The sequence below is a fragment of the Corvus cornix genome, chromosome 3 (genome assembly GCF_000738735.6).
Source record: "Corvus cornix cornix isolate S_Up_H32 chromosome 3, ASM73873v5, whole genome shotgun sequence".
NCBI classification, from domain to species: Eukaryota; Metazoa; Chordata; class Aves; order Passeriformes; family Corvidae; genus Corvus; species Corvus cornix.
In genome coordinates, this window is record NC_047056.1 from 58809189 (window position 1) to 58833906 (window position 24718).

A 24718-nucleotide genomic window follows, 5' to 3' on the forward strand; every position below is an offset into this window, starting at 1 on the left:
ATGGACAAAGCTTGACAAGCCCATGGATGTTAGCTAAACCCCTGCATTAGCATGGTGACAGAGCAAGTAACCAACACAGCAAGCATGTTTGACCTCTGAGAGAAACCTCTCCTGCAGCCAAAGATAAAATTAACAAAACACCAGTGTTTAATATTTAGCAGGTGTAAATGGGGTAATTCTGAACCTCAGTGCAATAAATCTGTCCTCAGATTATTTTCTATATGCTTTTAAACTTCAGCACTGCGATGGTTCTTAGAAAACTATGCTAAGCTCAATGCAAAATTCAAAGTATTTAGGTACATACTGGAATTAAAAGTTTAATTTTTTTTATAATAATTATTTAATTATGCGTAACTACAGCATCACATTTAGAATGAAAAAATTTACAGTACCGAAATCAGCAAACAATATAACAAAATATGAAAATTCAGCTGTGAGGAGTGCTTGGGTTACCTCTGCTGTCACAGTGATATCACTTTTTATTGACACGATCTACCTGTAATTCTAACTAAAACAAGGTTCACATGTATGTGGTTTCACCTGTGTGTATAGGCACATACAGAATATATCTATGCACATTCATTTTTTCAAACTATCTGTGTTTAAGTGAAACCAAGATAAATTTTACATGTCTTAAATAAAGACATTAAACTTAATGATGAGCTAATCTGAGATTTACTTTTAAAATATCAAATAATCAAATAACGCATACAAGGGGAAAGATTCTGAGCACTAAAGGAATATGACTTTTGTGCAACCTTTTCCAAAGATAAATTCAAATCAGCTTTCTCTGTAGTGTATTTTGCTGCAGTTGTAACAGACCTCAGGTAAGAGTTAAAGCCAAGTTCCTTCACAGAGCTTTGCCCTTAAACAGGTAATTATCATTTGGTAGTATGTACAGAAATAAGTGGAATTTTTATAATTTCCCGCTACAAAAGTTTGGTTTAACTAGAAATGGGAAAAAAAAAAAAAGAGTAATCTTTGGTTACTATAAAACAGTGCATTAATAAGGGATAGAAAGTTTTGGTTCCTCACCTGAGATACTAAGTTAATATTGGCAGTTCCCAAGCTATTGCAATGCAGATTAAACATGTTAGCTGGAGCTGTCAGTGCCTGACAGGCTTGTGGGAATGCTCCCTTTCCTTGGAATTGCAAGGGAGGAGTAGGAAAGTTGTAGGAACTGCAGCACCTCAGCTAGATACAGGACATTCCTCAAATGCACTATCATGTGGAATTGAATAAGCAGGGCCTAAATTTGGAACACTTTCAAAGAAAACTCAGAGTGGCAAATAAATCTGAAACAAAACTTAATTTCCAGAACAAAAAGTTCACCTCAAGAAAACCACATAAGAGAAAGATCCTTGCTTTTACAAAACACACTCTGTGTGCATGCACGCACACATGCATGTGTGTGGTTCCTGTGGTTATGGTATAGGAGGCCATTGAATTATCAAACCAGTAATTTTGCCATTAGTTTTTCAGTTTGCTTCTTGCATGCATATTCTGTGGTCAAATCCATTAGTAAGTTAGAGTGATAAACACCTGGAGTCTATCAAAAACAAAGAGAGTCTTATTCTATACGTACAACCAGCCAGGCGTACATAACGAGCAAAGACTAACTGCATAATACAAAATTCAAACAGGAATATGTTTTTTATGATGTGCCAGCATAAGGGAGATCAAAGACTAAAGCCAAATAAATAGCAACTGGGTACCAGCAAAGGACACATATTTAGAACTTAAAGTAATCAGAAACAAACCCAGTGTATGCCAACACCCCCTGAATCCAAAAGTAACATTTTCCTCCTTTTCATAAAAGGTTCAAGGGCTGGTAGATTTTATTTTCTTTTTCAATCTACTGTTTTTATGACTGGAAGGGAACTTTCATTTCTCACAGACAGTGGAATATGAAGAATCATCTCCTCACCCCATTGTCTACTTCCTTCTGGTGTGTTTTGGGAGTTACTACACCACCACCACCTCCCTGCTGCTGTCTGATCGAATTTTCCTTGGCTGCTTTGTGGAATTTGCCAGCTTACATTAAGCATTTCTTGAGCTCAGCTCCTTATCTCCAACATCACCTGGCAAACTGCAACAATCTGTCTGGCACCTGGGGATTGACAGGGCAAATTTTTCCAGGTGGTACAAACAGACACCCAGAATTACAGGCCAACACTATTTTGTGACACAGTTTCATCTAAAGGGAAAAGCCCAAATGACTAATTTCCAGTGTCCTGTTTAGTACCTGCAATGTATCTACATAAACAGTTCTAAACAATTACTAGTACTAAAAAAAACCACTTGCAAGGTGGGAAGGGTGGTGGAGAGGTTGGAGGAAAGAGCAGGGAAAAGATACAAGGGTGGCAGTGAATCGGCAAGCTGAGCCTGGGGGCAAACAGTTACATCTGTGCTTGATTTGTCAGGGATTTACATTAGTGAAACTTTAACTCTTCAGATGATAAGTAAGATTACACTTACAGAACAAGTTTATGCAAATAAAGCTTAGTCTATGGAGAGTGTGAGTCCAGACACAGTGGATTTGGCAGGTTTCACTGAGCCTGGTGGCTGGGTTTAATAAGTGCATTTACATAAAGGATTAGGACATCTGGAAAAGTAGCATGGTAGTTTACTGAGACATAAATAATGTTAATTGAGAGGTCACAATATGTAAAACACTCCATACATGTAAATGAAAATCATGGAAAATGATGGGGCAGAGACTTGAATCTTGCTCTTGGTTACGTCAAGCTAATCTTTATGTACTAGCTGATCCATGCCTTTCTTAATCCTGATTTTAGTCCTCATTACCTAACCCCACTTCATGACAGATATGACCAAAAACAGTTCCTTTTTCTTAAAATTCCAAACCCAGAATCAGTGGTCCACATAAACTAGCATCAGGAGATATCCAGAATTCAAAGAACCTGTAGGAAATTACTTAAATACTGTAATCTAAATAAGCAGTCTGTTAGATAAATCAGTTTTACCCCAAAGCCCAATAACATGCTCCCATAGCAACAAAAAACATCTCTTTTCAACAACAGAACTAACACTGAAAATGTGTTTACGCCTGATTCCAACTTGCTCTAAAAGTTGTGATACATACTAGTATTTTGGCTTTGCAAAGTAGCATACCTGTGAAGTGGTAAGAATGGGATACCAAGCAGTTTGCAAGAGCTATACAGTACCCCTGAATTAATTTATAGCTTGGTAGGCAATTTTAATTCATTTTCATCATTCTCAAAAGTATAAAATTACTGTTTCTCAGCTTATACAACAGTTCAACCAAGCACAGGCAGACCTTTTGCAAAGTACTATAATGTCCATGTGTTTATATTTCAAGCTCTTTCCAATAAACATGTTTTTAGAACAATTGAAATGTTGCTTATACAGAGCTAAAAAAAAGCTTTCTTTGGGTTTTTTCCTGTCTCCAGGTTTTTGGTAAGCTTTGCTTAGTTTTGCTTTTTTTCCAAGCTATTGATTACATGGAAACAAAAGATTTGTCTCCATGAATGCTCATTGAGACATTGCACCACACACACCGCACTGAGGTGTACAAGGGAACAACAATGGTAAACTCATCTGCAGTAAGGTACTGCTCTTCTGGTTGTGCAAAAGCCCTCTGCAAAGAGACTTGGCCTGAGACCTGTTTAGAATTGCTGCAAAATACACTGAAGAAGTATATGTTCACAAAGCAAATGATTTCTACTGTCTGACCTCAAAATGGTCAGTTTTCCTCCTGTGTAATTCAGATGGAGTGGGAAGCTGGTTGAAATATGGGCCAGAAGCAGCTGGGCTTGTGTAGTCAGAAGGAATGTTGTTGCTGTATATATTGACCTTATCCAAACAATTCAATACATAAAATGAAAAGCCAAGACATATAAGCATGAGGTATGAACATATCAGCAGCCATGTTCAAAAGGGATTAGGTTATGGAAGGGCCAGTACAGCTGTATGCTGCTGCTGGCATCTGTTAAGAGCACGGGAAAACACTCCTCATGTTTTGGTCAGTGAGCCAGATGTATCACTTCATTCATCCTTGCAGTTGGATGCTGATAGCATCTGAAAGCAAACAAAGGTGATGATTTGGAGTGGCTGCTAGTAGGCATGCAGTTCTCTTTCCACTTATCCTGCTCTGCTTTGCTTGGATGTTTCCCAACAGACAAGATTATAACTTGCCTTAGAAAAGTGGTCATGTCCACTAAGAATTGCAAATTGTGATCACAGTCCAAGTGTAGATGAGGCTACAACACCCCAAGAAATACAGCTTAGCATAGTTCTGTTTGTGGACTTCTAACTTGAGGAAATACATGCCTAAGTAATTCCTGTTCCTCCTGGGTTTATGATAGACAAATGCCAGCACCCTTCGGCTATTCGGTTCTCCGTGTGTCTGGACTAGTCAGTTCCAGCCCATCACTGGCACAGTCTGAGGGGAGAGGGGTTTGGCCTCTGCTGCTCCTCTTTGGCATTCAAGCCATGACCCCTCCTGAGTCAGCTAGCTTAGTAAACTGAGTTCAATTCCATGATCCTTGAGAAACATTATAAAAATTATCTGCAATTTACTGTAAACCTCTCCATCAAATTCCAATTATTGTCAACCTATTAAACCTATTTTTAGTCCTCACTGCAGAATATTTATGTCTAAAGGAATTATTTAAATAATCTGCGCACTAACTACGCAGTAGTTTACAGGGAAAGTTGCCCTAGAACAGCAGCAGATGTGAGCTAGAGAGGTTTTGTTACACAGGGCAGAATATCTCACACCACTGTGAGTAATTTTGGTTAGGGCTGCCTGCTGTACAAACTTTCTCTTTTCCACATCTCAGGCTGTTTGTTGCTGAGGACACTTGGTGAAAACTGTCCCATTTCCCTTGAAGTGATGATACAGCATTTTCCTAACACAGTATAAAATGTACAGAAAAGCAGGTTATTATTCCCTATGACCAAGTTAATTGGATATTAGCATTAGAATCATGTTAAGTAATCTCTGTCAAATCCTATTAGCTCCCTTGCTCTCTTCCAGAGTATCTGCTGAATGATACAAAGCTTGCAGAAAACCTAATCCTTATATACCTTATGAGTGCAGCCAAAGTATTTTGTTTGTCAAAGTAAAAGAGACCTTCAGACTTCCCATCATCCACACCACAGGGAGAGCTGACCTTCTCCTGTGGCAGTATCAGCAGTAACCAAGAACAGCCAACTGGAGGCACTAAACTGTGCTGCAACCATAATTTTCACAATTGTTCATAACCTGGGTTGAGAATTTAAGTGCAAAAATATACTGAAATCCAAAGCTATAACTCCCACAGCAGCTATAACTCAGTCACGGTATTTGGACATACATTGTGGAGTATAGACATAGTAATGCAAAACACTAAAGCTACCTCTGGTTATAGTTGGCTGGCAGAACCATAACTCTGAGTTTCCTGACTTTTGTGTTAAGATCTCAACCATAAATATTGCTTTAATGTAGCTTTGTGCAGTGGGTTTACATTGGCATTGGGAGATGCTCATACGGAAACAGTAGAGAATTAGTGTGGTATGCTTATTAAATGAGTAATGCTTTTAGAATAATTGCTGGGGTGAAATCATGGTCCCAGTGAACTCAACAGAGACAGGGTTTTAACTCAAAAACATCTTATTCAGGGAAGAAAGCAGCAAATGTCCAAGTGGTTTTCATCTTTATTGAAAAGGAAAGAATTTCAGATCAGTTTCCTCTCTCCAAATCAGGGCTCTAAAGGAATAATCAGTTTATTCTAAAGAGTGATATGAACCTCAACTAGCAAATGCCTCCACATTGGGGGGCACATTGCCTCCACAGAAAAACTTAGAGGTTATTTGGTTTGGTCTGGTTTGTTTTCCTTTGCTGTTTTCCACATTAAATCCCCCAAAGTGACTACTTTTTTCATAGTTATTTTCTAACTAAAAGAATTTCTTACTTATTCTGACATTTCGCTGTTTATGACTTAACGACAGTAGAGTTAATGGTCTCAGAGGTTATTCAGCAATTGAAAAAGGGTCACCACTGAAAAACTTTCAGCAGGAAAGTTTCAAAGTTTCAGTCAATCTATGTAATTCAGTTGTTAATTTTTGCATGCCTATTTTGAAGGAGGGAGTGCAATACCATTATTTTCCTGATAGGATGCTAGAGATTATTTTTCCTAGAGGATTGTTTTTTAGCTGATCATGATTTACTTGAACAAACCAGCCTATTTCATCATGAAAAAAAATAAAAAGAGAGATGTGCTAGTCACAAGAAGAAAAAAAATTGTATCTTGCAGCATGTGACCAGCCAGAGGAATTCTCCTTTTGTGCCAATCTGCCTTGTGTTTTCAGCTGGGAAAGACAGTGCACAAACCAATAGCAGATGGTGCAGCTGAAAAAAAGTGCTTTACATGTTTGATTCAGAGCCAGCATTTTGTTGTTTGCTTGTCTCACATCTTTGCACTGTGTTATGCTGTGCAATCACATGTGACACACTGAAATCAGCCTCACTGTCACAGTGCTTTCTGAAACAGGATTCTTGATGCAATGGGCAAGAACTTGGTGTGTTTACTGTTCTTAGAAAGGCTTCCTCCATTGGAAGCCACTCTCGGAGGAAAATTTCAGCTAGCTTATCCTTATGGGAAGGGCCAGTGGTCCCACTAGAAGAAATCTCTGCTCAAAGACTCTCTGGGGAAGAAATCCAGATGCCTTGGCAAAGGCTGGTGCAGAGAGGGAGTCTGTGGAGAGAAAGAGAGGGTGGTCTCTGCAAAGTGGTTTTGGGCCAGACAGATACAGTGCCACCAGCTTGCCTTGCAAAATGAAAATTTTCCAGCTCCCTGCCAGAAAATGTCATGTGGCAGCACAGTATTTTTAGCTGCAAAGGCAGCTATGAGTTTAGTTCTCTCTCTCTTTGCTGAGGCAAGGCTCTTAGATTGCTTTGCCATGAGCATGAAGTGGTGTGTGTTGGTGAAGACTGATTATTCAATGACTAAATCTCAGAGTTAGCACATAATAACCCTATTTAAAGATGAGGGGTTTTATTCATTAATCTCAAATCTACCCACTTCCATGCCAGTCAGGCAATAGCTCCATTACAGTTCCTCATCTGAGGAAGAAAAAGGAGGTGGGAAAAAAAGGGCAGAAGACAAAGATCAATCTTGTTCCATGAGATGGTTTCCATAATGCTGCAGTTGCCTCTTTCTAGACTTTTCAGAATGTTCTTTGCATGGAAAAAAACAAAAAAACCCGAAACCATAATAGAGCTAACAACAGGAAAACAGGCCTCCAAAATTTCCAGATAGAAGCTAACAAATGCAGGTCATAAGCTTCATGATACTTTCCAATTTAGGCCTGCTGAGCTTGTCTTACCTAGGAGCCTCTTTCCTCAGTGATGTTTTACTGAAGTGTGATCTCTCCTTATTCTGCTTTCCAAACTTTCTGTAGTCAGTGGATGCCATTTCCATAATTCCACATTTAATGGCTCTCCCAAACCACATTAAATATTTTCCGCCTTTGTTGTTGAAATCTGTGTTAGAAATGTAAAAGTATGAAGCTGAGACTGTATAGTCAGGATAATAAGCCTGACCACAGTGCTTCAAAAGTCTTTCGTGTACTTACTCTAGTAAGTACATTTGTACTCTCTAAGGTAAGAATCAGTGGAAAAAAATAACCATCAGCTCCAATATTGTCAGGTGTTGGGACAACATGATTCAAAAAAGTAAAAAAGATCTTTTATTCAGTCCATCAGATTTAGTAATCAGTGCCACTACTAGCTCAGTCCTCATACAACTCCTGCTTCCTTTTTCCTAACTGCTTATTAAGACTAGTTAGAGGAGTAGCTGGCTGGCATGTCCCCTTTGCTATCACATTTACATTTAAGAAAAGTAAATATTTTGTAGTGATTAATTTTTTCAGTGAAATAATTTGACTTCTTTTGACAAAAATATGTCAGGGAATTATGGCAGCTCAAAGCAGCTGAGGACATTCCCCCAAAATATTCAGTAGGACCCCATATGTATAGGCACACATGCTTAAGAGGGTAAAGAAAGCATATTTGATAGGTTTTTCTTTGAAGAACTAATATATTCATGGTCATTTTACTCTCAAAATAGGTGAAACTATGCCTGCTGCAACGCAATATAATATTCTCTAGAAACAAAGACTTGCTATGTTTTCTTAACTGTATATTAAAATAACAAAAAGCCTAAGCAACAAGATATGGTGATTCAAATTTCTCAGCTGAAAGGTTTTGTATGCATATCTTTAATAGATGTTTCAACTAATTAAAGATACAGAATCAAACGAAGCTTAACATAAAGCCTCAAGAATATTAAAATTGCAAAAATGGACAGGAAAGGAACTTTCTCTAAAACAATGCAGTCTTCTGTGACATGGGCATTTTTAAAGAGGTTTTTACTTTGCATTTGACACAGCTTTATGTTTATAATTTGCTATGTGGTTTTAATTCTGTGTGTTGTAGTACTTAAGGTATGGGTATGGGTTTTATTTAATTTTTAAGCTACTCTGCTTATTTATTGATCTCTGATAGAACTTGGAAACAAAACAAAACAAAAAGATTAGGGAAGTTCTAGAGACTTGTTTAAAATGTTTGTCAGACCGTTAGCTAAGAAAATTACAAACATATTGTGCAAATGTTAAAGATGATGTATAAATTACCTATGACAGAAAAACATAAATCCTTCTATATAGTTCCAAACAGATTTTCCTTGAGATTTGCATCCAAAGAGCCCATCAGCTTCAGAGGCAATTTAGAGTGGTATCTTATGGCACGATGACTCCTTCCCACTACCAGTTTCTGCCAGACATGCCCTTAATGGAGAAGCACGGCCGGCTCAGTCCCTCGTGGCCTCAGCTCCCAGGTAACTCAGCCTCCATGCCTGGAAGGGAGCTCAAAGTCCCTGTGTGGGATGGGCCCTTTCTCACATTCTTCTTCTAAGAGCTTTTCAGGCCTAGACTGTTGGGCTCCAAAGACCTTAAAATCAAGAACCAAGATGAACAAAATTATTGAATGCATGGCAACGTAAAAGCAGACCTTTCTCACAGCACAAATCTTTTTGCAGTCACCAGTTTCACTTTAAAGGGAGCGCATTTAGCCATTACTATTTACTCCTTTTCTGAACTTTTTCATTGACATGTACTAGTAACTTGTCCAATACCTGTAGGTCCCATGGGACAAAGAACTGATACAGTTCTGTGGAAACTACTGAAATCAATAGAGCTGCTTCAGACCTGGACAGGTTTATACGGAAAAGAAATCTTGCCCATACTTCATACAAGGAATCTTTGTTGCTGAAAACTGTGCTATAATTGCAGGTTTGTTTGTTTGTTTGTTTGTTTGTTTTCAGCTTTCTTACTGGGGCAAGTGTAACATCCTGACCTCTCTCTTTCTTTCTCTTGGAGGCTTTTTGCATGGTAAAGAAGTATTTGGCAGAGGTCTGCTTTCTTTCTTTTTATTTTTTTTAAGAACAATGGTCTTTCTCTAGGGTACATTTGGATGCTGAAGCAAATGGAATTCTGAAAAGCAACTTTTTCTTTTTTTTAAGGATATTTACAAGTTCAACCAAAGACAGGTTTTTATTTAAGAGGATAATTACATAATGCTGAGCTGGAATGGCAAATGTATTATTTGCTAGGAGGTACCTTATACTGTAAAAAGAGAGAATTTTCTTTCTATAAAAATGCAGCATAAGACCCCCTGCTGCGTCAAGCAAAACAAAACTGATATCATGCATCTGATGAAAGAAAAAAATACACTTAACATATTGTCAGAGTAGTATTTTTATCTCAGCACAGAGATAGTGATGTTCACAGACCTGCATTCTCTCCTGTTTGCTTCCGTAGTAAAAATGGGAGATTTCAATATATCTCAAAAGTCATCCAAAATTTGAAGGCCAAACCACTGCTGCAAAGGAATGTGAGCTACACCATTGTTTTGGAGATGTGGTGGTTGAGCTGTGGTTCATAATACTGTTCAGCTACACTGCGCATGGAAAAAAATCTTTCAAATAATTTATTTTTATTTCTCTGCCATGCACAAATCTGTAAATTCACAAACTAGAGTTTGTTGAAAGAGTGAAGAGGATTCAGGCTGTTTCCTACAGTGTGCAAATCAGGACCAAAAAATTTTAATCCTTCCAAAATCTGAGGTAATGGTTCAATAGTCTCCAACAACCCTCCAGGACAGGTGGTACCAACACTCAGAAAATTCAGCTCATTTTGGAACCCACAGTTCCTGGTGCCTGCAATCAAGGTCCCAGGCACACACAAAAGCACTTTTCAATGGATGACATGGAAAGCTTGGCCTCTGTGCAAGCAACATCACTGCTTGAGTCTGAGTTGGGGTCTCAACCCAGCCTTGTCCTGACTACTTGGTAGGCGGCAAAACTCATGCACTTGAACAGCAAGAAGCACAGTACAAAGCAAAGCAGGCATTGTTACTTTTGTTCAAAATCACAAAAGAAAAATGTTAACAGTGCTAATCCATGCCTAGAATTTTAAAATATTGTAGAAGTTGTCATTTCAAAGCAACCTTAGGATCCAGTCAGTGTTCAGCATCAGCAGGGAATGTCAGGCCAAGATAAACACTAGCAAAAAAAGGATTCTCAAAACCAGGACACTCAGAGAGAAGAACTAGATCTCTACCTTCTCTGTTGCCTCCAGAAGTGTTCCAAAGTAAAAAGGATCCAGGACAGAGCAACGGGCAAGCTCAGTGGGTGCCCCATCTTCCCTACCATATGTATGGTGGACATTCCACCAGAAGGATGGAAGTGACCTCCAGCAGGCACCTCCAGTGGTGAGAATATTAGCAAATATGCAGCTGTGATACAAAAATTCTAATGTTCATATTCTAGTATTTGAGATATCTCTTCAAACAAACTTTCATACCCTTTGGTGTGAAAGTATAAATGAAATTCTGGTGGAGAGATTCTAAACCCAGGAGGGAGCATGGGTTGACCATCAATTCAGGCCTAAGCAGATAGTGATGAAGAAATTTTACAAGAGACTTGACATAAAGATTCTCTTCATTGTTTTAAGTAGATTGCAGGGAAGTCAGAACAAGCTGAACCAAATGCAATTCTCAAACCTGTCGAACTTTACCTGCTGCTCTTATTAACATCCAGGATAGAAAAAAAAGTCTTGTAACTCATTATTTACAGTAACTTGTTTTCACCCTATTATCTTCCTCCTGTGTATGTGCTTTTCTAACTCATTATTTTCATATTTACATTTGTATTTTCACTTGCCTCCTTCACAGAGTACACCAAGAAACATATATATTTCCCTAAAATGTAAGGATATGAGAATACAAAGGCATTGATTCAGATGAATATCTACCTTTTCACTCATATACAAAAGGAGGAAACTGAACATCATGTTCTCCTTGTGCTCCCTGCAAGATCACACCATCCTAACACAATGTCAAAGTCTGGAAATTGCATGTAATCAAACATTCATAGTGTAATAGTTTCCTTTTACAGTAACACAAAAAAAACTGGCAAAAGAGCAAAACACAGCTATGGTAAGGTCTGGTTTTCAGCATTCAAACTGGTGTTCATGGCTCTTGGGAAAGAAGGAAAACTTTGCTTTTGACATTTTGGAAAGGGGGTAATTTTAAATCAACTCTGCTAGTTTGTCTGAGAGCTGGCATGGATTTACTCAGATAACTTCATCCAAGTTGTTTTTTGGCCAAGGAGATCTTAAAGTTAAAAACCAGATAATCTAGTAAAACAAAATAAAAGGCCTAATTAGTGATGGTAGCTCTGGCCTCATAAGAAAATAATGTGATGGATTTGGAACACAGATGAGAGTACTAGCTCCACAGAAGTGTTATTCCAGCCACAGAAGGTCTTAAATACACCTTTTAAAACTTATAATATAATGCCAGATGGTTGAGCCACATCTGAGGTTTTCAGGGCATTCAGTATGCAATCAAAGTTAAGTAATCATTGAAAGAGAGTAAAATTGCTAAGAACCTGCAATTACAGTTAATGTGTTCACTGAAAAATTAATTCTTGATCTTGTTCAGTAAAACTCTTGGTGGGTGGCAGTTCTGTGAAATAGGTGTTAACTGGATTAGCTCAGTTTCAGGTCATGTTTTTCAACTGAAAATGTAGTCCTTTCCAGTATTTTAACAAAATAAAATTAATATAAAGCAATAGTTTGTCTAACTAATAGCCAAACTTCTGAATTCTCTTGTTATAGTCAAAATTACATTCAGCTCTTAATCTAAATCTGGGTAGTTTCACTCCTGAACATGACCCATCCCCAGCTGGACCACTCTGCAGGATCTGACCAGCTAGGTCTCAGAGCACATCTCAGGTTAGTACCTGCACAGCACAGATAACCTGGTGCAGCTGCTGCCTCACCACTCATCGCTTCTGGTTTAAAAGTGTATGGTATGGGAAAGTTGTTCTAGGTGTTTCTACCAGGCTCTACATTATCCAGGGTTATGGTCCTCCTGTCTGTCCTCCCCAGGCTGCACTTGACATTTTCATTGCATGAAGTAATTAACTGGCCATTGAAGAAAGGAACCATCAAAGCCCTAGCTTCAAGATCAGTTGTTGGGACAAAGAGTTGGGAAAGGGAGACCTCTAGGGACTTGACCTGACTGATGATCACCACCATTAGGTGCTGTAATTATTGCATTACAAACACAACAGCTTCAACGGGAGCAATTACAAGAGATCCCAATCAAAATGCCATTGGGGTTTAGCATTTGGAGAGTTTGTTAAGGTGGAGGGAAATTCGTGTTTATATGTACTCCTCTGCCAGCTGAGGGCTAGGATGGAGGGGATTCTCCTTCCTTTTGTTGTCATTACTTCCCAGCGACCAGCTGATACTCTCAAGCAAGGAGCAGAGGCAGATATACAATCCACACACAGCAGAGAGGACAAAAGCCCTTGAGAGAGGAAGTATCTTCAGAAAGACCACGTTCCCTCCTGGTGGAGCCCCAGCCTCACTCACTGTGTGGTGAGGCTGCTCTCACCACACGCCACCACTCCATTTTCCCAGATCCAGCAGGTTATCTACTGATAAACAATTCTCCTGGTTTTCACCACCTTCAGCAAGCAGGAGAGTGAACCTAGTCATGCTGCAGCTCCTTCAGCCACACTCCTGACAGCTCTGGGTCTCAGTCCATGCAGCTGTGTGCTACTTTCTCTGCCCCCCTTGAGATACCATTCTGCAGTCCAGTAGTCCAAGAACACAGGACAGTCTGCATCCATATAATTTGTGGATGTCCCTCAACATTCTTCTTCCTTGGGGCTTTGCAACATGTTTAATGAAGTCTGCAAACTTGCCAGCTCCTCAAGCCTCTCTAATTAGGAACCTGTGACATGACAAGCTTCTTAACAATACTATTTACTTTTCCTGAGACATAGCATGGGAAGGTTATGTTTCTCTCCCCGCAGAAACCAGTAGCATGATGGGTGAAACTTCAGGAAATATTATACTGGCTGGTTGCTTAGGTTTTAATAGAAAACATACTTGTGTCTGAGCTGGACCTGACTTTTTCAGCAATCTGAATTCCTGAAAGGATATTTTAATTTTCATCCTTTGATGCAATTAGGTTTTAAAATATTTCAACTCTTTTTTTCGCTAGAAGAAAAACACCAATCTAATTCCCACAGCTCCTTTTGATATCACACAAGGTGTAAGAGGTGAACCCTCTCTCCCACTGGTGGCATTTCCTCCAACAGAATGAAAAAATCCAAACCAATTCAACTAGTTTGTCAGCCATGTAGGTAAGTGTGCACACAGAGGGGAAAGAGAAGAGGACAGATACCAAGAAGAGGAGAAAAGGACCCTCAAGGATGACACCCTCTGCAGGGTATTTTTGTGGAGAGGGCAGAAACCCACCACCCCTCCCACCACTCCCTCTTCTACCCCCAGCCAGAGCACAGTGCTGCCTTGGGGTGCTGGGATCTGCCTTGCTGGCACTTCCCTTGGCAGCTTAAATTTAGGACAAAGTGATGCTTTCTTCAAACAGAGAAACAACACTCTTTCCTTAAGAAAAGAAAAATGAAACCCAGCAGTGTTTGGGGATTTCCTGAGATGGAGCCAATCAATCTTCAATGTCCAGTCCCAGTTAGGGCAACAGCCACAGCATCTGAACCACAACTCTCCAGTGAAGTCTGGGAGTAATGTAGAGCTGCTTTCTGCTTACCAAACCAAGAGTCTCCACCAATACCAAGGAAATCAGCAATTCTCAGCCAGTCACCTCAGCTACAGCCTTTCCAGGAATTGAAACATTTGGGTATCACCTTTACCATGCTACTAAACTGCAGTATGACTAACAACATTTTCCAACAGTATTTTAAGCTCAATCAAAATAGTAGCCCTAGGAAAAAAACCCAACCAACCAACCAACCCCACAAAGTTTGTCACATTTCTCAAACCTAAATAAAAACGTAATCTTCAGATGACTTAATTTTACACCTATGGATCAACTTTAAAATCAGAAAGCACTGAGAGATGGTTTCTCTCACATTATTCTGGGGTGAAAAAGTATACACCAACCAAATTTTTACAGATAGATAGATAGATAAGTTAGGATTTTCAGAGAACCTAACACTTTTCAATACACTAATGAACCACCAGCCAAGCCAGTTTAGTTATGCAACAATACTTGGTTTCTCTCCTCTGCAGCACCTCATGTCAAGGAAAGATTATAGCAACAGCAATTTGTTTCAGATTTACTCTGTCAGATCAGCTGCTGATAGCTCCAGACCACCCTAATCTGGGAGAGAAAATGAAGCTCTCTGTTGACAGAGGAGCCACTGGTGATTTTCCTGAGGCACTTCATTATTTATGCAAAACCATTAGGGAGGCTGGGGGTGATACGAGTTCAAACTCTTTTTCAAAAACAAAAGCAAAACAACTTCAGATTTATGATCCTGTCTCAGTTCTCCTCATGAGATACGATATTCTTCTTAACTAGGATTAAACACCAATTGTGACTACTACAAAATATTTGGTTTCTTCTCATAGAACACTAAACAGTGGCTTAGCTTAGGGAGCTGTAAATAAATGAACTGCATTTTGAAACAAACTGCAGAGTTTACATCATCTTAACTATAAATTGTAAATTAGGTGCAATGGAAGTTACAGTAGGTCTTTATATGCTACTTAGAGGTAAGGCTTTCAAAGACATCTAAGGAATTTAAATATCCAATTTCTAATAATTTTAGTAGAAAACTATACTCAGCTCCCTCAGGTAGTTTCAAAAACTTCATCTTAACAGACTGTGTTATAAACCCTAAACCTATTAGATCCTTGGAGAGATTCCCACTGAGTTTAGGAGAGTTAGATCATGCTCCTATTGCCTTTCCAGAACATGGTTCTCCTTCTTGGGCAGGCATCAGGGTCTGCAGCACAGTGACAGGGCCCCAGATGCCTCCCTTCAATCCCCTAATCAGTCATTGGAACTTTTTCTTCCTAGAAACAGAGTGAAAAAGGCCACTGTAGTGCACAAGCAAGCTTGGAAAGACTCCAGCAGCTACCTAAAGGGTCTGTAAATTTGCAGATTTTCTTGAATGATGAAGCCAGCAGATGCTGTAGCCTCTTCACATACCTGGAGAGAGAGAATAAGGAGATTTTGCCAGATAACTTCAATGCTGGAAAAGAGACCCAGGAGAGGGTATTACACTATTTTATACTGAGGTCAGCAAGACTGCCAAACTGCTTGCATCAATGGCAAAACTCCTATTGCCTTCCATGGTGCTGGATTGTCCCAGGCCAGCGTGTCTGAGTGTTGCAGGGAACTGCAAACCCCCAGGCACCAGAAGCACCTCAAGGCTGTGACCCACCATAAACTCTGACCAACTCAGGGGAGACAGCTCCTCACTGCTGAGCTGTGCTGACACACTGTAGATGTGCCAACTCAGGACCTTCACCCCAGGAACAAGCCCTGGCTGAGCAGTGTGTCCAATACCTACAGCATCACTTGAGGGAACTTGTTAATTCTCCTATTTTTCAGGAATGGGCTCTCTTTCCACAGCACACATTGGAAGCAGAAGTTAAACTCAAGTTTCATTCATACACGAGATTTAAGTTTGCTTTTTCACCATAGAAACAATGCTGTTTGAGAGTTCAGATGGCATAATGCTGAATATTCAAAAAATGAGAAAATAACCACAGGTAGTTTCAAACCAATCACAAAATTATATTAGTTGCACTTCAACTTAAAGCCAAATTTTGATTAGGGCTCCATTTATTGGCAATTCTGGGAAAAGGTTTCAGTATAATCCCCAGTTAATGAAACCTTTGCTAGTGAATTTCCTTTGTCAACACTGCATTTAATGTGAGAAGTGCTTATACCTGCTAGATCATCAAAACCTGAAAAGCTAATAGACTCAACTGGAATGTAAAAAACAGGGAGGATTTTCATAAAACTTTAATAAAAGGGTTTGGCCTAGAATGGTGTAGGGTGATTCCTTTAAAAACAACTCTACTATTACTGTTCTCCAGTTTCCAAATACTTCTTTGCCATGAAAATTGACAGACAGCTATGCTAAATATATATTTTATATATATATATATATATATATATATATGTATAGTAAAGTATTTCTTGGAAATGTTGCACAAGTAAAATAAAAAAATTCAGTTGTAAAATCCCTAAAAATCTAGCCAAGCTGGGCCTGAACTTTAGATCCTTTTGGTCTAGTTCATCACTTACAGAGTCGGACAAATGCCAAGACCCAAATAAACTGGCCTGAGAGAAAGGCAATCTTGACCACTGCTAGCAAGCAGCCAGGGGAGACACTGGTTTACTTCACTGAAATGATGCAGCTTTCTTTCAGTTTCAGGACACACAGTGACTGACGGGAGCATGACATAGTTGATCTAATCTGACCTCCATCCAGCGTATCCACCCCGCTCTGCCTCAGGGGCAGTTTGTGTTTAGCTGGGTAGGGATATCTGTGTCAGAGGCATTTTAGAAAAACTATCTGTAATGAAAGAGCTGTAGGGTGGTGTCTTCGTGTGTATTTTTAAGAGATTCCTGTGCCAAAGGTGAAGTTGTTGGTCCTGGTTTTGTGTCATTCAGAAATGTTTAGGGGCTATCTCTTGCTGGTACCATTATTTATGGTATAGGTGTTTCCACTTTCAGAAATTTGACAACCACTGCATTTCAACTTCCCACAATTTGAAAAACTGTAATTTTGTAGTCAGCCCCAACCCTGGTTTGTTTCCTCAGGTCTGATGAAATTATTCTTGCATTACAGTGTCATTGCCATAACTGCTTATCCACCTTAACTTTAGGTACTCCCTTCTTCCTTCATGACTCTTGACATGAAACCACAAGGACTGGGGATCCAACAGTGAGAGAGACTTTTAAAGAATTCTTCCCACTGCATGTAGCATGTGCTGAGACAGAACTTTGGAAATTCAATTAATGCTTCCATGAACACAAGTAATGTGTGAACGTGCCTGTGGCTGTGTACTTCCCTATGAAACCTTAGAACTAGGATTAAAGTGACTTTCAGGTCAAGCCGGATGATTGTGCTAAAAAAGAAGTGCTTTATTTTTCTTTTAAAATTTTAAACTCTTCATTTCAACCATGTTGACTTTGTGCTCACAGAAACAGGCATGTTCATGGAAACAGTATTAAAAATATTTTTAAATACTCAGGAAAAGCAAATTTTGAAGCCCTACAAAAAAATATTTGCAGGGGAAATCTCATTCCTCTCAATCAGTCAGGAAACAGAAATACACCATATACACTGCACAGCCATTACAGCTGTTTGAAGTGTGCCAAGAACTACTCATAAATTAACTACAGACATAGAATACTGTAAATAAGTTTGATGACTAACTAATCAAAATCTTCTCAAGGGCAACTCAACTGAAAAAAAAAAAAAGAAAAAGAAAAACCCCTTGTTAGAAATTAAGGTATCACAGACTGTATCTCTAGCTTGTCTGCCCAGTTAGACGAACAACTGTGTTACATTCTGTGAAGCATACCCTAGCTGATTGGTAAGAAAACTTTTTGCTTTATGTTTCTTCCCTTTTGCTTGCCATATTCCTAATTGACTCTCTCATGACAGTGCTGCCTGAGTGGTATCTGTGGGACTGCACAGTGAAAATCCCAGGAAAACAAGGGAACTGCCCTTCACCAAAGACATCCTGGGTACCAGCACACAGATCTTTTCCTGATTTGTTGCAAAATCCCCTTCCCATATTTATGTTTGAAGTCCCCATTTTCAAAAACACCTATGCCCATGTGTAATTTTTTTTCTTTGAAATGTGCCTTAATCTAGTGCAGACCTGTGACTGACATTAAGCACACTGTAAGCTTGCTTTTCCATAGAAATGCTTTCCTGAATTTGAGTTTCGGCACCCAGTTACCAGACAGAAAAACAAATTCATGACCTCTTCTGTTTCTGGTTTATTAATTCCTGGTTGTATTCATTCTTTTAGCACTGGGTAGAAGAAATGCAAGCAAAACAATGGATTTCAGTGACAGATGATGTGCTCATCAAACTTCATACACATTCCTTGAAACATGGACTCATCCAAACCCACACCAAAGCCTGTTTAATGTCAATGAATTAGGGGTTTGAATTCCTCTCCAGAAGCATCACTCTCTTGGTTGGTGAGGAGAAAGAACCATTACACCTGCTAACAGTGCTACCTAAAAAGGAAAATCATTATCTATCTAAATTTTACTGGAATCCCAAGGTGCAAAATTTTTCTTTCTTTCCCATGTAAGAAATTTTTTCATTGAAGCATTAGGGTTATTTTAAAGTTTTTCTACAGCCTTAAAGTTCAGCAATAGTGTAAACCTCAATTTTAAGTTTTGTTCTGGTGAATAAAATTAAATTGGTTACCAAACTAAAAATGAGAAGTTGTCTCAGAATAAGTTTACATTTCACAAATAGGGTTGATCAACCAGAAAAGAATAGTTTTCACAAGTGCTTCTTAAAATGTTCTATTATACTATAAGAGAAAGGCTCAAGAACACTATTGTACAACCAAGGATGACAACAACAAGACTGCAAATGCTTTTTTCACTCCATAGAAAAGAGAAGAGGAAAATCACAGAAACAGAGTCACATGTAGCAAATCCAAGACAGAGATACAAGAAGCAATACACACTACAAAGCATGGAAAATTGATAGAGAAAACGTAAGATGTTCACCTGACTGGACTAGCAATAAAAATTTTTTTTAAAGAATCATAATAAGCACAAAAGCAAACATAATGTAGAATGAGATGGCAGAGCTTAGAGTATGCAAAAAAAATGCTGAAAAAGCAAAAAAAAAAATTCCTTCTGTATTTTAAAAAGATGTGATTCTTTCCAGCGCAATTGACAACTCTGAACACAACTCCGTGTGGTCCTTGGAGACACAGCATGAGCCCTCAGGCTGATTTTATAGCAAAAGGAGTGAATATGGGGGTGAAGTATAACATGGCGATTAAAAAAGTAAATTAAAAGAGCAGATGAAGCCACCAAAGCAGAAGGTACAAGGGGATAGGGAGCAGAAGACAGTCCCAAACTGTGACCATGTCTCACCAGGACAGTAGGCTAATGTGGGCTTATGTGCTCATGTGCCCTCAGCACTGGAAATGTTTATGACATTTTAAAATATTAAGAAATATAATAGTCACAAGTATAACATAAATAAATTTAAATATAACAGACTCCTCTTGCTTCCAGCCAACACAAACTATGAAATGAGAAACTCAGGGACAGTCTGCCTGAGGAAAAAAAGATTATATACACTTAGACAAAATGGAAGGCAAGAGATTTCTCCATCCTGGGGAATGTTTTGAGGCTTAACCCCTTACACCAGGAAAAGCTTTCTGCAATGGGTTCAAAGCAATCATTCTTGTTCTGAAGCCCATCACAGACAACCCAAGTGAAGGAAAGCACACCCTCAGACAATGCAGAAAACTTCCACTCAACGCTTGGCCCAGGAGGAGCCGTTCCTAAGCACTTAGTTTGTAACCCCTGAGGCCTGACCTCAGTATTTCCCCTGCTCTTCTGATATTCCCCCCATTAGTGTCTGTCTCACCATTTTGTGCTCTGTCTGCAAAGTCTCCACGGCACCTTGGTTTATGCTGGCATCGCACTGGCGCTTCGGGACCACAACCTATGAGCCCGCTCTCCAGATGCTGCCATAAGATTGGAAAGTGAAGTCTGCAAGTGTAGTACTGCTGCCCTGTGTATGCAAGGAACATAAGGAACAACATCAGTATAACTTGAATACTGGCTACTTCAGAGGAAAACATAAATTACAAGCATTTAAAAGATCTGCCATGTCTCCAACAGAGAGAAATTATACAAAATGATACACAACATTATACCAGTGGATCAGAAACACCAAGAGTTAAAATTGGAGAAAAAATACATCTCAAGAGGTTGAGGTAGTACTGTAAAAAATTATTTTCTAGGGAAATAATATTGCCTTCAGTACTATGTTCAAATTTTATTGGATAAAACCATTTCTAGATACACAAAACCAAACAATTTTATATTGTCAAAAAAAAATAATAGACGATGCAGAATTTTCCTCCTCGGGATTTGATGAATGTAAACAGCTATGTCTTTTTTCCTTTTATGTATAACATGATATGAATCTCACCCTCCTTTGAAGCTACTAATTATTCAGAAATATTGTCTAAAGAGTCCAGATATATTTTCAGCATTAAAGTTACCTGTTAACGGCTCGCATTGACTATGCTCAAAAACATAACAAGAAATTTCTTTGCCTCTAATTCTATTTGAGGGGAATATTTTGCACTTAGGAAAAAAAAACGAATAATATTTATTCTTTAACATGAGAAAATTATTCTTGGTTACCTAAACAGTCCACCAGTTTTTTTACCCTTATATCCAGGAAATTTGCAAGAATCACTGACATTTACATTCATACTTTTAAGGCACAGTTTGGCTCAAGGAAAGAAGCAAAAAGTCCTGTCTTTTCTTATGAATCATTCAGACCTACATTTATTTTAAGTTCTAAGTTTTAGTTTATATCATCATGATTGCTTTCATCACAGAGAAGTTAAAAAGAAGCATCTCAATATCTGCAGTCACACCAGCAGAACACAGGAAAACAGGACACCAGAAAATACATTAAATCATGCATTTTCTGACTTGAATACTGACATTTGATTCTTCTGAATTAAATTTACATAGTGCACACCTCAATGCAGTTAAATCATTATTCAGCTCCTTTTAAAATCTAGTTTTGGTGATCCGTGTGAACAATTTCACCATTAGATTAGAGAGCATTAAGCTTGCCTCTGAGCACAGGACTAGCACAGAGCATAAATCCTTTCCAGGCTCTGAAATACTCAGAAAGGGCTGCATGTCTGCACAGCAAGCTGTGTATCACAGAATTTCTTTGTATCCAAGCATTTTTAAATTTGATGGCTTATTAAAAAAATGCAAAAAAAAACCACAACAAAAAACCCCAAAGCCCCACAAACAACAACCCTTTATTACTTTGAAAAATGAAAGCTTTTATTAGTAAAATACCTTCTTGCAGTGCTCGAGTCCTGGAGTTCAAGTCCAACAACCTGAACTAACACTCAAAGCTAAGAATGTTCTTGCAAGTACCCAAAGAAGTGGTTTGTGTCTGGCTGAAAAGAACCTATTTATTAGAGTGAAACCTAAGCCAGATTTGTTTTCTTCTCCATAAAGGAGAAGAAAAAAATAATTCTGGCATTCCTTTCTCCCAGTATATAAAAGTGTGCAAATAAGTTCTCATCACTTAATTTTGCAGAAGTACAAATAATTCTTCATAGGTGAGTTCATTTATGTTCAGCATTGCATAGAAGCCTGTCCGGGTTCTGGCCAGAACAGGGGCAATTTTTGCATTAGGCAGGAGGGGACATGGCCAGGACCCAAAAGTTATTCTTCACTACTTCATATCATTTTCTGAGGATGAGAGAAGGGCTCTCTTCCGAGTTGGCATAGCGTGATGAGGGAGCAGTCAGGTATTGTTGGGGGTTTCCTGTGTGAATCATTCTTCTCTCTCTTGTACCCTCTGTCATTAGTATTGTTGCTGTTACTCATCGTTTTCTTATCTTATTGCTGTTTCCAGTAAATTGTTCTTATCTCAGCCAGTGATCTTCAGGTTTTGTACCTCCAATTCTTCTCTCCATCCAGCTGCAAGGGAAGGAGGGCACACATGGAGAATCAGTGGGAGAATCAGTGGGAGCACTAAATTGGGGAGTACCATTCCTAAACCACAACACAGCTCCATTCTGTTTCATGCCACTGTTACAATACTGAATCAAGTCATGGTTCACTAAACGTCATTTCAGAAAGACCAGGAAATACTGCCCAGTTCTAAAATCAAACTATTTTGCCTGGTAAAAGTAAAATAAAAAAGAAATACAAACAAACCCTGGAAAATATCTCTGTGAAACTTGCAGAATTTCAAGGAAACTTCACAACAAAATTATTTTCTTTCTATTGTATATTTTTTGAAAATAAAAAACTAGAGAGCTTCTAATCTAGAATTACATTCTCAACAAAGATGACTTCACATTACAACAATAAATATATTAAAATATTAATAAAAATATATTAATACTTGCTACATAAAATTTCATCTCTGTGAAGAGCGGATTTTCAAAAGAAAATAACTTGCGTATGAAATATTTTTACCTAGCTAAAATAGAAGGTAAAAATGAAGACCTGTTGCATTACAGCTGCTTGCTTATTTGGAGCCAGCCTCACTGTCACTTTGGTCCCATCAGGTAGTACCTGAATTCCTTATGTAATCCCACTGAATCCAATAGGAAAGCTCAAGGAATAAGGTACAACTCTTCTGATTAACAGTGGCAGAATCTGACCTTAAGGTCATTTTAATAAGAATACTGGTGACTTGTTATTTCCTAAGGATCCCTTTTCATAATGCATTCCATAAAAATAAGCTCTAGAAAGATATGGTGTCTCCTGCTCCAATATTCCAGACATTTGGAAATCCTGAAGAGAACAAAGCACTGCCTGCTTGTTGCAGAAACATAAATGATAATGTCATAACCTGGATCAGGTACCCACCATGAAGGACACCCACAGGGAGTTAAAATCCCTGTCCCACAAGTTAAAGACCCACAAGACCCAAACACAACCATTCCCCTTCAGTATCTTTACTGATGTGTCTAAGCACAGATGTTGAAGTCTGAAGTTGCTCCTGGTTATCAAATTCCTTTTGCCCAGTGTCATGAGGAAGTTTATATTCTGAGATAAAGACAAACACATAAAAAGATCAAGCTATTTCTTAAGTACCAATTTAAAGTTCTTCTATATCAACAAAAAGTATCTTCCAAAGTGTAGGAATATCTTATGCAAACAGAATTTTTTTTGAAAAGTAGAAAATAAAAATGTGGTTTATTCTCCCTCTGCATTATCCTCTAGTTGTTGTCTTTGTACAATAAGAAAATAGCACATGGCTTATGCATGGACCTGTCTAGCATAGAAGAAATGGAGAAGATGCAAACCAACTGGTGCTGTCACTGAAAAAATACTTCAGGTCTTGAATGCAAACTGTAATATCCTAGAGAGATTAATATAAGCATGCCAGGCTTATGGTTATTCATTATTACACTTCTGGGAAAATAGAACAATATATCTTGATAATTTTAAATACATATTAGATCCTCTGAGTCACTGCTGATTATTTAGCCCATATTTCTGTCTCTGTACTTCAAAATTACCTTAGAGGGAGCATTCTGAATTTGTAAAGTTAGGAGAAAAAATGACAAAAATAACTTTCTTAGCCTTTAAAAAGATAGCTAAATGCTGACTGAAGCAGTCTCTCATCAGGAGAGCAGGCAGAAAAGGGAAAGCAGGAGCAGGAGACAGCTAGTGATAACTTTGAACTGACCCTCAAGCCTCAGCTACCAAATGATGCTCTCAGGATCTCAGTGAATGTATTTCCCATAACAGGAAATAAAAGTCCATTGTATTCTGTTCAAATGAATGATTTGCTTTGGTCACAAGACTCAGAAGGTAAATATTTCTAGCAAACACAGGTACTTACAAAGTCTTCTTTTGAAGTGTGCTCTTATTTTGGCCTTGGGAGGGCAAGAGCAACTTGGCCCACCCCATTTAAAGTGTAAACAGATTTCTCAGTAGCTAGAGAGGAAAGGGCAAATTAATTAGCCAGCTTTTCTTTTGTCCTACAAAGTTGGTGGGGAGGAGGAAGGGGATGGAGAAACAAAACTTCCCTTGCATAAGATCCTTTAGAAACACACCTGAGTAAGAAAAGATGCCAGATGAATTCAGAGAAGTAGTCTGCACACAAACACTGAGCAGAATTAGAGAGCAATTCATGTTAACTGAGATAATTTTTAAAGCATTTCAGAGGAGCATGTCATGGCCTGGTTTATAACATGGAACAGGCATTATCCTGGTAGGCATTGAAAACACTGCTGAGGAGGTTAGAGTTTCAGTAGAAAGACAGAGAACGAGGAAGGAAGTGAGTATATAAGATGAATTTTGCAATGAAAAATAGAGGATTAGGCAGAACAGAGATGGGTGGTTCAGAGGATGATGAGACACAGGTACAGGTGGTTTCCCAGCACATTTTCCTCTCGCATTGTTTGGGCACAATGGGGTCACCTGGGGTATCAGACCCTGTTCTAGTCACTGGTGAAACCCTCTGGGCATGCAGCCACCTCTGGAAACCTGAGCCTGTGCTGTCTGCAGATGCAGCTGTGAAGAAAATGAGGTACAGCCTAGTGACAGCAG

At 38.7% G+C, this 24718-nt stretch overlaps 1 long non-coding RNA gene across 1 annotated transcript in view; it reads right to left on the reverse strand.

Annotated features, from left to right (window-relative positions):
• The window catches only part of LOC104690558, a 57027-nt gene that overhangs the window by 14135 nt on the left and 18174 nt on the right, over positions 1–24718 (reverse strand). The window contains exons 2-3 of the long non-coding RNA XR_752010.4: positions 21494–22126; positions 20025–20171 (exon numbers count right to left, since the gene is read on the reverse strand). This is a non-coding gene — a long non-coding RNA (uncharacterized LOC104690558). The remainder of the gene's footprint in view (positions 1–20024; positions 20172–21493; positions 22127–24718) is intronic.